Here is a 14,304-nt window from a genome sequence, read left to right as displayed (position 1 = left end):
CGGGGGCACGCGGGGCCCGCCCCAGGCACGACCACCCCCCGCTCCCGCTTGCCCCCTGCCGCCGCGCCGTCCCTGCCAAACCGCTCCCCGGGCGGTTGTCTCCTGTCAGCAGACCCCGGGGATCGTCTCTGCCCCCCCAGCCGCTCCATTCCCGCGTTTGTCGGTCACTGTCAGGCTGTGACTTCCCCGCTAGAGACGGGCACGGCCCCGCCCCTCGCGCCCGAGCTCCTTCGCCTCCCGCAGCCGCCCGCCCCGGCGCCGGCGGGGTCCGCCGTCCTGAGCACGGGGGCAGGAGATGCATCAACCCAGACCAGCTACAGACAGGGCTAAATAAGGAGGGCCAAAAAGCCCGCCACTGAGATGGGCCCAGGTTGGAGGGTATTTTAGGACAAGAGTGTGGGGAGCATCCCACTGAGAGCAACACCCCCGGGGCCTGCACTGGGACAAGGGAGAATCATTACTGCCATGAATGACTGGGGCTTCCTGAATCTGGGGGGGAAGCGCCTGCAGAAACCTCCGACCCTGGCAGGGGGGGCACCAGCCCTACCGACAGCATCAGTATTGGCCGTCAGAGGGGCACCACCCCTGTCAAGGGGGCTATATGGATCCCCGTGCACCCTCTGTGAATGATACCTGATTTTTTTTCCATTTCACTCTAGTTTGTCAAAGTATTTCAAGGTTTCACGGAAGCTCCCCATGCCCAGAGGCAGACAAGTGTCCGTACAGTTTCCAGCCGGGGAAAGGAAGAAGGGGCAATGGGTTTCCGAGTCCCAAGCAGTGAGTTGATTATGAAACTCGGAGCTCCTGGCGCTTTGTTCCCTGGAACTCAGGAGTCCGGTTGCTTCCTCCCCACTCTAACACCAGCCAGTGCTGCCTCCCTGGGAAAGGAGAGCTGAAAAGAGGGCAAGTCCTGCTACTTCCCCACATCTCCCATAGACTGGAGATGGCCAACTGGACTGAGACATGGCTCTTCCTCCAGCTCTGTTGTTCCTGTTTAGTTGTTATGGTTACTACTCTTTTCAGCCTCCCTCTTGCTCAGGTAACGCAAATCAAACCGTGGATGCAGAACAGGATTTAATGAAGGTGAAAAGGTTACGTGACTTTCCTAAAGGCAGTTTCCCCCCACTGCAAAGGCAAGAGTGCTGTGAGTCAGAGCTTTGGAGGACTGCTGAGACAAGACTTGAGCTGGGAGGAACAGAACCCAGCATCTGCATTCACCTATTATGAGGGTTAATGATGGGAAGAACAGATCACCATTTGCCTTCAGCTCTGCATAGGCTGTTGTGACCGCTTCACATTTCCGGAGGGTCAGAGGTGTCTCCCTAAAGAGGCATTTCAATTTCAGAGAGGAAGTCTGAGGGCTTGTATTGTGTTTGCAAAGACAAATTGTTACCGAATCCCATAACATATTGAGTGGAAGGAAGGGACAAAGGGGGAAGCGGCAGACTTCAATTAGATGTTGAACATGTTCTTTGTGTTACCTAAAACAAAGATGTCACTGATACAGCCACTCAAATTGATTGCATCTCTGGTAAACTCTGGCATCTGTGATGTGCCTAGAACATGAAGGCTGTTCCTTCCAACTGGGCAGGCAAACAGGTGATTCAGGTCCAGTTTTTCAAACATATTTGCAGATGCAGGTTACCTTGTGTAGGGAGGAAACACTGTACTAGAAACATTAGGTGTCTACTGGAGCAGACGCAATGAGGCCAAAAGAGGGCCAGGCTCCTTTGTCTCATAAACTTAGTCAGAATAGAATTAAAAAAATACAAACAAAGCAAAACTGCATTGAAAGGACATTCTTTAGATTACAAAGCAAAGCATCCAAAAGTAAAGTTTTCTGATTAACATTATTTTTTTCTTGAAGACTAAATTCTCTTTTATGTTGGAGTCCTTCATTGCAAGATCAGATGCTAGTGTTTCCATGGGATTCTTGCCTTATTCGGTGTTCAAAATGGATGCTGAAGGGCATAACGCAGACATACCACCTATCTAGCAATTCCTGACTTGAGTGCTCAACTTTGCAATCTAACTAGCATTTTAACAACATATTTTGCATGTTTCACTTATGCATGTTGTAAACTTCAAAGAGACATTGTAAATAATATACACCAGTCCTCACACATATACATTATCAATTGCTTTGTAATGGTTACAGAATGCTTTGCCAGGACAAAAGCCAGAAATGTCAGTCATTATAGCAACAAATAATTATTAGGATTATTGCTGTCCCCTGGTATTTGGGCAAGAACATAGCACATTTATTACACATTTCTGGTTACTTTTGTTTCATATGATTAACAGAGTAGCTCCTTCCTAGATGTAGACCTGTGGCTGTAATATAGCTTTCATCTCTCTTGGTTCTGCTCTTGCCCTAATAAACATTTCTGTTTCTATTATTTCTTGCTGTGGCCACCATGCACTATTATTTTGACAGAAAAAACAGCTTGGCAGCACAGTTCCCAGGGCAAGATGTCACCTGATAACTATCCAGAGCTGGGGATTCTCATTGTCCCAAATCTGCATCTTTTCCATCATACTAGGACTTTGATTTAATTGCTGAACAACACATTTTATCACTTATTTCTTTTCTAATAGCTGGATAATTGAATTCTACTTCTTACCATCTAGTGTTGTCATGAATGGCTTTGTTTCACCCAGTTGGTCAGACTCTTTCATTCTGTACTAATGCATTACATTTTCAACTTCTCCCCTGAAGATGCCTTTTTTTTCTTTCACTCCTGTCCCTTTCCTTGTGTTGTCTGAAGTTTGTCATGAACTTTTGAGCATCGTTCACTAAATAGCCCTCTTCTATGAAGTGACTGATTCTGCCTTAAAGAGCTGTCTGTTAACTTTATTTGCTAACCTGAAGTGCAGTCTATCAGTTAGACCTACTCGTCAATGGGAATGTCCCCCAGCTATTTCGATAGCCAGGCTGTTGCAAACCCCATAGCCCAGTGTAAGTAAGGAAAGCTGCAGTTTGCACATTGACACTTATTCCTGCTTGCAAAGAAGGTGGTATGAAGTAATGACTGGCTACTGAAGGCTGTAATCAGACAAATTCCCAATATAGCAAAGGCCTTAGTGTTGCTTTATGATTTTCTCCTTAAGCCGCTAACAATTGAGGCATACAACTTGGATAATCTCCAGTCTGCTGATATAATGAGCTGATCCTTTACTGGTAGCACAGTGTGTGTACATGCAGGTCATGATATTCAAGGGCTGATACAAATCACAATTCTGGAAGGAGTGACTATAATGCAAATAGGTTTGCTGCTGTTGATCAGTATGCGGCTATATCTGAACAATTTTAGCAGGTCCTCCATTAAATCCAAATTGGGGCAAGGTTCTCAAGAAAAATCATTAGGGCTCATTTCATCAGGATGGACTAAAAAAAAATCAGATTTAGTTTAAATCAGTTAAAGAAATACCAAAGAGGCAACAACCAAGGTTTTCTTTCTCATAAAAGAGCAGTGCTTTTATTTTCTTTCCTTATTACAGGCCCACATGGCTCTCCCCAATTAGGTCTGCAACTTAACAAGTCAACAAACTGGTAGCAGACTTTCAGGGGTTTTATAAAGGCCTTCCTACTTATGACCCTTTATCCCTCAGGAAGCCCCTCAGGTTGTCTATGTGACTGACAGCCTGTCCATCTAAGAGTATCCAAGTCATATGCCTCACTTGAAGCTAACACCACATCTCTTTAGAGGGGTGCAATTCTGTGCTTTTGCTCTTGCTTTTGTTAAAAACGCTGTTCCTTGAAATGAAAATCTGCCATGGAAAAAGCTGTCACATTTTAAAGCATATTTGGTAAGAAGGTATAGAGAAAAGGCCAAAGGAACGTTGAAAGAATAAGCTCTAACAGTCACATTTGGCTGTGTACATTCAGTAAGTCCCATTACTGTCAAGAGCACTATTGTATAATTCATATATTCTCAGCTGGACTGATACCACTATAACATAGCATGGCTTGTTGTGGGCCACTGTAGAAGAAAGGGAGGCACCAGCTGGCATAGCATTCTTGGACAGGAGACACAGGGGGAGATTTTTGAGAGCACAGATAGGAGTTCAGTACCCAACCCTCATTGCCTTTCACTGGGAGCTGGACATCTAAAACAGCCATGTGTGCCTTTGACAATTTCCCCTAAGTGTCATGAACAAGTTCTCTCAGCCAGTCAGTGGCAGAGCTAGAAACAGAACCCAGGTTATCTGCATCTCCATCCTATGTTTTAACCACTAGTTCAGGCTTCCTGTTTCTTCTCCTACACCTCTTGTGTCAAGGCAGTAGACATGCAGCATTCTGCTGCATCATATGGTGCTGCAGCTCAGCAGATGTACTGAAACAAGAATCTGATATGTAATAAGCCATGGTGTTATAAATGAAGCAAAAAAAAATCTATGTTGAGCAGTGCCATCAACCAACCCAGCATGAAACCTGAAATAGTCTATGTGGGGGAAGTGGCTACAGAGTTATTCATATATTCTCATTTGACTATGTTTGTAACTTATTTCTGATATATCTTGCACTGCAGACTAGAAACGGGGAGAAATGGAAGCTGGGTGATTAAAGTTTGTTTGGAATGGGTTAGGAAGTAGGGAAGGTGTGATGCCAACAAATAGGGACAGTAGTGTCCAGAACTGGTGAGTCTCTTAAACACATGCCAGGCGGCAGTAGTTGAGATCAGGAAAGATTTTTTTTCTTTTTTTTTTTAAAGAAAAAGAAAAAAACCCTTCCCCTTGAATCTGGAGAAGTACATTCTTACCATTTCGTGTCAAGTATGAAACTGTTTCTGAGATTAACTTTAATATTTTTTTTGCTTTCTCCCCCTTCCCTCTAGGCATCAAAACACATTTCAGTTTACTTGAAGGACTGCTCATTCAACAACAAGTAACCTGCAAATAATCACTGGAATAACTGTACCAGATGACAGCAATACATGCTAAACCACCAACTCACCTGTAGCCCGGATGCCTGTAGAAACAAACAGAATATATGTGTATTAAACACAGCTATAACACAATAGCAGCGTTAGTTAAGATTGCCTAACACTTTCCATTGTATCCCTCTTTTAAAGTTTCTGCTAACATTGACAATTTTAATCTTTCAGGCATTAATTTATGCATGTGCATAAACAAAAATGAAAACATCAGAGCAAATGATATTTACAAGTAAGGTCTGGCCAATCAACTGGGATTAAATAAGAAGGCACATCAATATTTACCACAAATTGTAATCAGATCTGTATATTTTTATAGACCGTGTTTGATTTGTTTTTTAAATTAACCTTTTTGTACTTCTGTACTTCCTAATGTCACATGGGAACAAAAATATCTACATCAGGAGTGAATAACCGCAGGTTTTTCTGATTAGCCTAAAAGAAGGAAGGTAAAACAGAATTGCTGAAAGCATCAAAATCTTGCAAGATGTTTCATCCCACCGAACCAAAGCAGATTCGACAAGTTCAGAGCAGCCTTAAATGTACATTAGAGAGGCCATAGTCTTCAGTCTGTTCTTTCCACTTTAAAACAGCCTGGCTGACTTGCTAATGGATTTTATGCTAGGGGACTAAAATCAAGGAGCTAAATCTGGCTCCCTGTGGTACTGTTCCACAACCTTCATTGCTCCTAAACTCTTTGGGATGCAGTTAAAAATCCAGCTGTGAACTTTTTCTGTTTCTCCTGGAACCATTTCTAAGCAAGTCCTTTTGCTAGAAAGAGCTTGGCTTACTCTGCTGATGGATCCATAAAGTTTTCAGCTGGCTATGAGCTGTGACAGTGTCCCACCCCTGCTCCCTTTTGCTTGCTAATTTCTTTGAAGTTGAACACAGAATATTTGTTTGCTGTAACAGGATAGTCAAAACATCTGAATAATCATACTGGTTCTTTCCCCCTTAATTACTGAAATTCAGTAGGACAAGTAATGAAAATAAAATTAATTTGCAGTTGCGTTCTCTGGTGAGCAATCTCTGCCTCATTACTCTCAATGGCTTGTCATTGGCTTTGTTTTATGGAGGCCAGTGAATGACATCCTAATGAAGAGCTCATGGCACAAAAAAGAATTCATTGTACCATTACTGACCTCTCATGTATGCAGTCAGTGTTAATCTTCTCACACCAGGAGGTATATTTCTCACACTGTTATGTTCATTGCTGGCAAATGAGGCAAAAGCCAAATGAAAAATGCTGAAGCCAGGAAGAGAGAGAGCTGACAGAGTATAAAAATTAACTGGGAAAAAGAAAAGGAGGGAGATCTAAGTAGACAGCATTGCCAGTCAGTTGAAAATGCATTGCATGAGCGCCCTGTGTGGGTGGACAGGAGAGACAGAAGCCTGCAAATGGAACACAACTGGGGTGGTTGGCTCACCTAAGGGGATGCCAAGCCTTTCTCCTCTGCTTTGGGGTCATCTGTTCGAGTTTAACTTAATTCTTAGGGAACAAAAATTGTCATAATCTGACAGCTGCACCTCTCAAATGAATTAGGGAGGGATCTCAGTCAAGACTGCAAAGGACACATGTCCAGTCTACCACTGTCCAGCATTAGTGTGGGCATGACTGTGCTTCCTAGTTAGTCTCAAAGGAGGCCAGACACTGAATGTATTGTGTACGCTGACCTTCCTGTCACTACTGGAGAGGGGTTCCTTGATTAATGGTGGGACACGTTTGTGAGGGATGATGCATTTGAAAGTTTACAGAGTATGGAAGAAGCAACTTCAATTCAATGAGTGTGGGGCAGAGCCTTCTGGATTGTGCATCTCATGCGCAGGGAAATTTCCTGGCAGAAAATGTCAAAGTAGAGAAGCAGTGTGCTCTAGTGAATGGGGCCCTGGATAAAACTCTGATCCCCTGATGAGCAGCCCCTGGCTCTGCTACAAGTTTTCTCAGGCAAGTTACCTTTCCTCTCTCTTTCCTTCCCTGTCCTGTCTATTTAGGCTGTAAACTCTTCCTGACAGAAACAGCGCTTAAGAGATCCCTGATCTCTGTCAGAGCTTCTGACTGCTGCTGTCATACAACAAATTAAGACATTCAGGCTGCTTGAAGTCCCATATTACCAGTGCTCAGCTCTTTGTGTGCTGTGTTTGTTATCTTTTGCAGTGGCTCTGCATCTGTGCTCAGGTGCTAAATGAAGCATCTCCTATGTACAATCATCTTCATTTCTCTTCTGTTTTTAATGAACTTATTTCTCTACCATGGCATCAGTGGGCAGTTTGATTAATTCTATGGATAGAAAAGACCTCTGAGGTTTGAACGTGTTTAATAAACACAGTGGAGGAGAATTTATTCTCTTGCCCAAACTTTACATGAAAATCTTTTCATTCTCTGGTGCCTTGTAGGCTGAAAATATAAAATCGTTAGTTTTGTAAAACTGAACAGAAACCCTGGGGCACTTCTGTTGTTTCTAAAACACACTGCATGTTAGTTAAAGTTTACCCTTGTCACAGCCTGGTGGGAAAAGTCACATGATTGGAAACAGTGCACTGTAGTAAGCAAGGAACCAAACTGGGACTCTGGATACCTGGGCTATATTCCTAGCTCAGCTCCTGAGCTAGGTGACTAATTAGGGTGACTAATAAAAATAATTTCACCTCTTTGGGCCTCAGTTTTCCCTTCTGTAAAGCAGGAATAAGATGCCTCCTTCATAAAGCAGTTTGAGATCTGCTGTTTAAAAACATTATGCAAAAGTCTGACTTTAGTGACAATAACATATTTAGGAATAACAGAGTGGGCAAAAAAAGAGAAGGAATAGCACATTCCATTACAGTGGCATTACTTCTGTCAGAGTCACTGACAGTTTAAAAGCAAAGGCTTTTGCTGGATTAATGCTGATGGATTAATCCTTCTTATGCATAGAGTCCCAAATGGCTCACTGGTAAGGCTTACAGGTAGGTGCCTGCTTCAGTCTACCAAAGAATAGCTTCCTATCATTCCTATAATCTGCAGGGTTTAAAAAGCTGTGTTCCCATGTGGGTTTTCAGTCTGAATGATATATGCTAGAGGTCTCATGCTGCTGGCACTCAAACACAAACACCCTCTGAATTTCTAAAAATTATAGAGGACAATTTCTTAATGGAGGGTGTTGCAATGTCTCATCCACTATGGAGGAGCTCTGTGGTAGCCCTTGTCTTGAACACTGAGCTGAAGGTTAATGTTGGTGTGTGTAAAAAGGATAATGACTTGATTATATTAATGATATGCAAATAGTATAAAGTCCAAGCCAATTTATACTTGGCACTTTAAAAAGGCCTATTGTACAAATCATTTGGAAGCATTTATAGTAAAACTGTTATGATAACTGGAAACTGTTGAAGAATGTTTTCTTAAATAACGAAAAAGCCATAATCCCACAGTTAAGAGAGACAGCCACGCTAGTTTAAAAAGAAAACAATCTGACTTTGAGAAGAAATAGAAATGAAAGTAAATGGAAGAAAGAACAAATTCTTAGTAATAAATTCTAGGAATAGTAGAATATTGATATAAAAAGCAAAAGTACACAAAGTGCAATCTATGACCAGCAGAGGAATAAGGAGAAAGAGGAGGAGTATGTTGAGAAGAAGTGGTATGTTATTGTTAGATGGGAACAATGATAGAATTGACACAATGATGTAAAAAAGGCAATTTTTGGTTATTTCTGTTCTGAAGTGGGGGAGAAGCCAGCCAATACATTTAAGTCATATGATAATGAACAGTAAATGCTTTCTGTTTCAAGATCAACTAAGAACAACATAAAAATAGCTAGTAAAGCTAGACATTTTAAAACTGTATTGCTTGAATAACTCATCTAAGAGTTTTAAAAATAAATGACTGAGTAGAAATCTGGACTATTAATTTTCATTTGCAGTAAGTTTTGGCACATGGGGGGGAGCTGGAAGAAAGCTAATGTTGTACTATTATTTAGAAATAGTAAACAAAATGATCTTGTCAGTTAGACATGGATCCTAGACAAAGTAATGGAATGGCTGATACAGAGTTCAATTAATAAGGAATTTAAAGTGGGTAATATAAATAATACCAATTATTACTAATTTATAGGAAATTAGATCTTGTCTTATTATTTTCAACTTTTTAGACATGTGATATTTGGATGTATAAGCAGTGACATATCAAGGAGTAGAAAGGTTCTATTTCCTCTCTGTTTCACAATTTATGCAACAGTTACTAGAATATTGTGTCTAGTTCTGGCATCCACAATTCAAGAAGGATAAAAAGGTAACATTGGATAAACTATGGACAAATTGTGATGATTGTGAAACTTAAGTAAAAAATCAACTAGAAAAGAAATAATGAGTCATCACTTGTAGTTTATCTTGCTATACTTGCATTGATTTTAAGCAGGCTGTCTGGTATGTAACTGTGTGAAATGTCTATTCTTGATTAATTACTATAGTAAATATTTCTTTGTAATTAGTTCATTAGTTCGTGTTTATGTGCAGGCAGAGACATTCTCCATATGGGGTTTTATAGGTGTTTCCTCTTAATTAACTCTTAGTTTGCCTGGTGGTTCCCTTGATCTTTCAAAGACAACTCTCAAATGCCTTGCATTTTCCTAGTTGTTAATCAATTTCCTGATGTGTTCCAGCTCGGTAGAGTTTGATAACCTCTTGTTACTGAATAAGGTAATTCAGTCAGGATTGGGACTTTCTGATAACCAATAATGAACAGTCAGAAAAACAGGGTCTTCCTGTTTGTTATTGCTGGGGTTTTTCTCTTGATTTACACAACTACAAGAATGTTTTGAAGATGTTGAGCTGAAGGGTAAAAAGCATATAAAAGAGGACTAAAGCAGCTAACAGGGCACACTTCAAGAGTGAGAAATCACTTAACATAAAAACTGCTACTGTGCTCAGATGACTTGATCTCACAGGTGACGGAGCCATGCCTTGAGAAGTAGACAAGACTGAGACCACCTCTTTGCCTGTATTTGGTGAGATACTATCACTTTTACAGCTAAATATACTGTACTTTGCTTTAGGCTCCTTTAACAGTGAATAGTTGTAGTAAATAAAGCTTTTGTGTTATTTACTGAATGAGTTGTCATGTCAGTCCTTATATACTAGTTCCAAGTCCCATTCTAAGTTAACAATTGGTTCAGAGACAAGCTTGAGGAATGATTGAAGGACTGGAAAACATCCCATATAGTGAGTTACTCAACAAACTTTATATTGACTGGTAAAGAAAATGTTCACAGTCTATACATACCTTTATGAGGGAACAGACATATGATATTAGAGTAGTTTTAAATCCAGCAGGCAAAGCTATAACAAGACCCAAGAGCTGAAACTAGACAATCTCCTGTTAAATATAAGGTGCAGACACAGGGAAGTAACTGAGCATTGGAAGACTTTACAGCTGGTGATGTCTTCATTACAGGAAATTCTTCCTTCAAGATTGGTTACATCCCCAGAATTGATGCTTTTATTTGATGAAGAAATCCTAGTGGTCTGTGTTACACAGGAGGTCAGAACAGCAACTCACAGCAGTCCCTTCTGGCTTTAAAATCTGTGGTGATTTACTTCTCTGCAATTAGACGCTGTCACACCAGACTAATGTCTTCAGCTGGTTTGAGACATGGATGAAAGCCACTGCTAAGACATTATTAGTCAAATTAACCTTGCTGTGTTTAATTGCATCAAATGGTAATCCAATTTCAGTGCCACACACAATACAATCATGTGCTGTCTCTCTAATAAACACAAATCTACAGTTGCGGGACAGACTTCTGTGCCATGTTTGAATGCTTTCACTGAGAAATGAAGAAGGTATCCTAGCTGCAGCAACACTTTGTGTAATGTAATGCCATTTTTAAAGGGAGACAATGGCTTTTGTTCTGTACACAGCTAGGGATGAGAGAATGTGTTTTATATAGGGCTACACTTTTATATGCCACAAAACAGCAAAGTGTCTTCCGTGCTAGTGAAAGGAGCACAGGAAGAGAGGGGAACAGAATAAACAGATGTCTGACCAATCCCTGCTTGAGCCTATGTAAACCCACCTATTAGAACAGAGAGGATACCCACTTGACCCCGAATCCCATACCCATTTCATCCAGGAGAAAGCCTCCTGTTGACTTTGATAGACTTTCATCCAGTTCTTAAGCCTCTGATTCTGAATCACTGAAGACACTAGTGAGAGCTTTCTTTTTGAGTTCACTGGTGCAAGATAAAGTCAGGGGATAAAATTCTGACACACTGAAATCAGTGGTAAAATTTTCCTTGAGTTCTGTGGTTGCAGGCTTAAGCTATGTTAAGTTTGCAGAGTATTGTTAGGCAGTTTCCCTCTTCCATTGCCTTCACTTACTTCTCAGCAGGCATACAGGTCCCTTCCTTCCCTCTCTCCCAGTTCACAACTTCATGACCTTTTTGTGTCTCCCCACTTCGTTTATTTACTCCAGGAAACAAGACTGTGGAAAGCAGAACTGGCTGTACACTTCTAACACTGAGGTTGTATTAATCATTCTCCAGAGCTAAACCTGTGCTGTGTTTCAGCCTGCCTGTTCAATGATGCAGACTGCAGTACACTGGGCACATCTACACATGCAATTAATGCACCTGAATTTTCTTCACAAAAAATTCAGGGGCATTAAACCGTGTTCCCACAAGCATGTGAACGTGTGCCCATCTGAAGCAGTTCGTTCCAGGGCTGCTCCTGCCTGGCTCTGCCCCCCTGTAGCAGCCAGGGGGAGCTCCAGGCCTGACCCAATCTCCACGTGATGGGGACACAGCAGTCCCTGTTACTAGGACAGCTCTCCCAGCTGTATGGGGATCAGGATGGGTCCCAATCCCCACATGGCAGGGAGACAACTGTCCCTGAAGCCAGCTCTCCCTGCATTGGGGCTTAGTCAGACAGCAGCAAGCCCCCGATCAGCAAATTTCTCCCAGTCAATGTCTACATGTGTGCCACTGCACAGTACCTAATGCGCCGTTAATCTAGTACCTGTATTTCTTGGTACTAACAAACAGAGCATTAGTCTAATTTACTGTGCATGAAATCCCACACACATGTAGATGCTGCTGCTTTACTGCACATCAGACTAAACTAATGTGCAGTAAAACATCTTGTGTAGACATGCCTCCTGAGAAGTAACAGGAATGATGCTCATTGGAGAATGAGGCTTGAAGTTTGGTGCTGTGACAGCCCAGATTTATCAAGAGCAAGTAGCATCTTAGTTTCTCACTTTTTTAAAATGGAAGTGAGGAATCCCTTCCATTCACTCCTCCATGAATGATGCATGCCCCCGGGGGGAGTGGGAGCAAGACGGCAGTAGCAGGAATGTGGTAGCAGTAAGCAGGGGAGCTCCCGCAGATGCCGCTGGCACTGTTGGTGGCATGGCAGGGCGAGCACCAACCAGGGGTCGGTGACTAACTGCAGACGCTGCTGACAGCAGCAGCAGCTGCCAGCGGGGATTGTGGACTGCCCACAGATGCCACCGGCGGTGTCAGTCATGGGGTGGCAAGCATCAACTGTCCGCAGGCCTTGTTGTAGGGGGTGCAGTGCCACGCTTAGGGGGTGAATGTGCACCCACATGCATCCCCTGTGCATCGCCAATAGCCAAGTAACAAAGAAGTGGTCTGTGACCGAAGGCTGGTCTATTTTCTGTCAGAGGCATTCAATGCTCAAATTTGAGAGAAGCTTAGTAATTATTTCTTTTGGTTGAACAACTTTTGTTTGAGCTCTTAATGAAAAAACACAAAAGCTACTGCCAGCATTACATTAAAACGCATTTTTCCACCTCCATACCCTTACAAATTTTCACAGCAAAGAACTTCTCACCAGGACAAAAGCATGAAATGTGTTTGAAAATCAGAAGGTGCCTATAGACATGCATCAAGGCTGCTTCGATGCACTGGAATTTCAGCACGTTGGAGCAGACTCAATTAAGCAATTGATCAAGCCTGTTGGAGCATGGAAATTGCCACGTTCCAGCAGCCTCCTGAAAAGAGCCCATGTCACAGACTGATTCATCTTTTCTGTCTTGCTTCATCATGGATTTACCAATAACAACACAGGAAGTGAATGCTGTTACACAGAGAAGTTTTGTTACTGTGATTAACTCTCTAGAGTGGCGCTTCTTACACTACTCAGCTGCGCTTTCCTTCTGAGCCATGACAGCTAGGATCAGCTGGAGGGAGAGATTCCTCCTCTTATACACTTATGCTTAAACAGCTGGTGACAGGGAACTCGCAGCTGAAGAACTCTCTGAACCCTCCGGGAACTCTCAACTCTGACCTTGCAATTCACTTCTCCCACTGATAGGGAACTGCCTGAATGTCATATATGGAAAATTAGTGTTATTTTTCAAAAGTAGTTACTACAGTTTTTTTCCCCTTTTTACATAATTCAGCCAATATCCTGAGGCACATGCAGGAGGATCATTCCTATTCTCTGTCATTTTACAAAGAGGTTGACTTCTGCACGCACAGCATGGCTCACAATGACCTAGGCTTTTCTGTGATGGGGGCTTTGCAAGGGTATTATGTGGAGTCAGAGCCCTAAGAGTGTCATTTGCCAATGAATTATTCCTGCCTTCAGCTTCTGTACAATGCACTTAAAGAGCATGTGGGGGACACATTGTATAAATCACTAGCAAATACATCATTAATATATGGCCACACACTTTCTTGGCACACTAGCTAACTGCAGATGCATGCAATGGGGAATTAGAGCTTAGGAGGATTGCCAGTTCTGGAAGTTCAGGACTTTACTATATAGAAGGCTATCTGCCAGCTGACAGAAGTCACTGGGTTTCATAGATTCATAAATGTAGGGTCAGAAGGTACCTCAACAGATCATCGAGTCCGACCCCCTGCCTAGGCAGGAAAGAGTGCTGGGGTGAGATGACCCCATCCAGCCTTCTCTTAAAGACCCCCAAGGTAGGGGAGAGCACCACCTCCCTGGGAAGCCCATTCCAAATTCTGGCCACCCTTACCATGAAGAAGTTTTCCCTGATATCTAGCCTAAATCTGCTCTCTGTCAGTTTGTGACCATTGTTCCTTGTTACACCAAGAGGCGCCCTAGTGAACAGAGCATCTCCGGTTCCTTGCTGCATCCCCCTAATGAATTTGTAGGCAGCCACAAGGTCACCTCTCAGCCTTCTCTTGTGGAGGCTAAAGAGGTCCAGGTCCCTCAGCCTCTTCTCATACGGCTGGACCTGTAAAACCTTAACCATACGAGTGGCCCTCCTCTGGATCCTCTTAAGGTTATCCACATCCTTCTTGAAGTACAGCACCCAAAACTGGACGCAGTACTCCAGCTGTGGTCTGACCAATGCTGCATAGAGGGGAAGTATCACCTCCTTGGATCTATTTGTCA

This window comes from Crocodylus porosus, unplaced genomic scaffold (genome assembly GCF_001723895.1).
Source record: "Crocodylus porosus isolate Cpor-Errol unplaced genomic scaffold, CroPor_comp1, whole genome shotgun sequence".
Taxonomy (NCBI): domain Eukaryota; kingdom Metazoa; phylum Chordata; order Crocodylia; family Crocodylidae; genus Crocodylus; species Crocodylus porosus.
Note: the sequence above shows the minus strand (reverse complement) of the source record.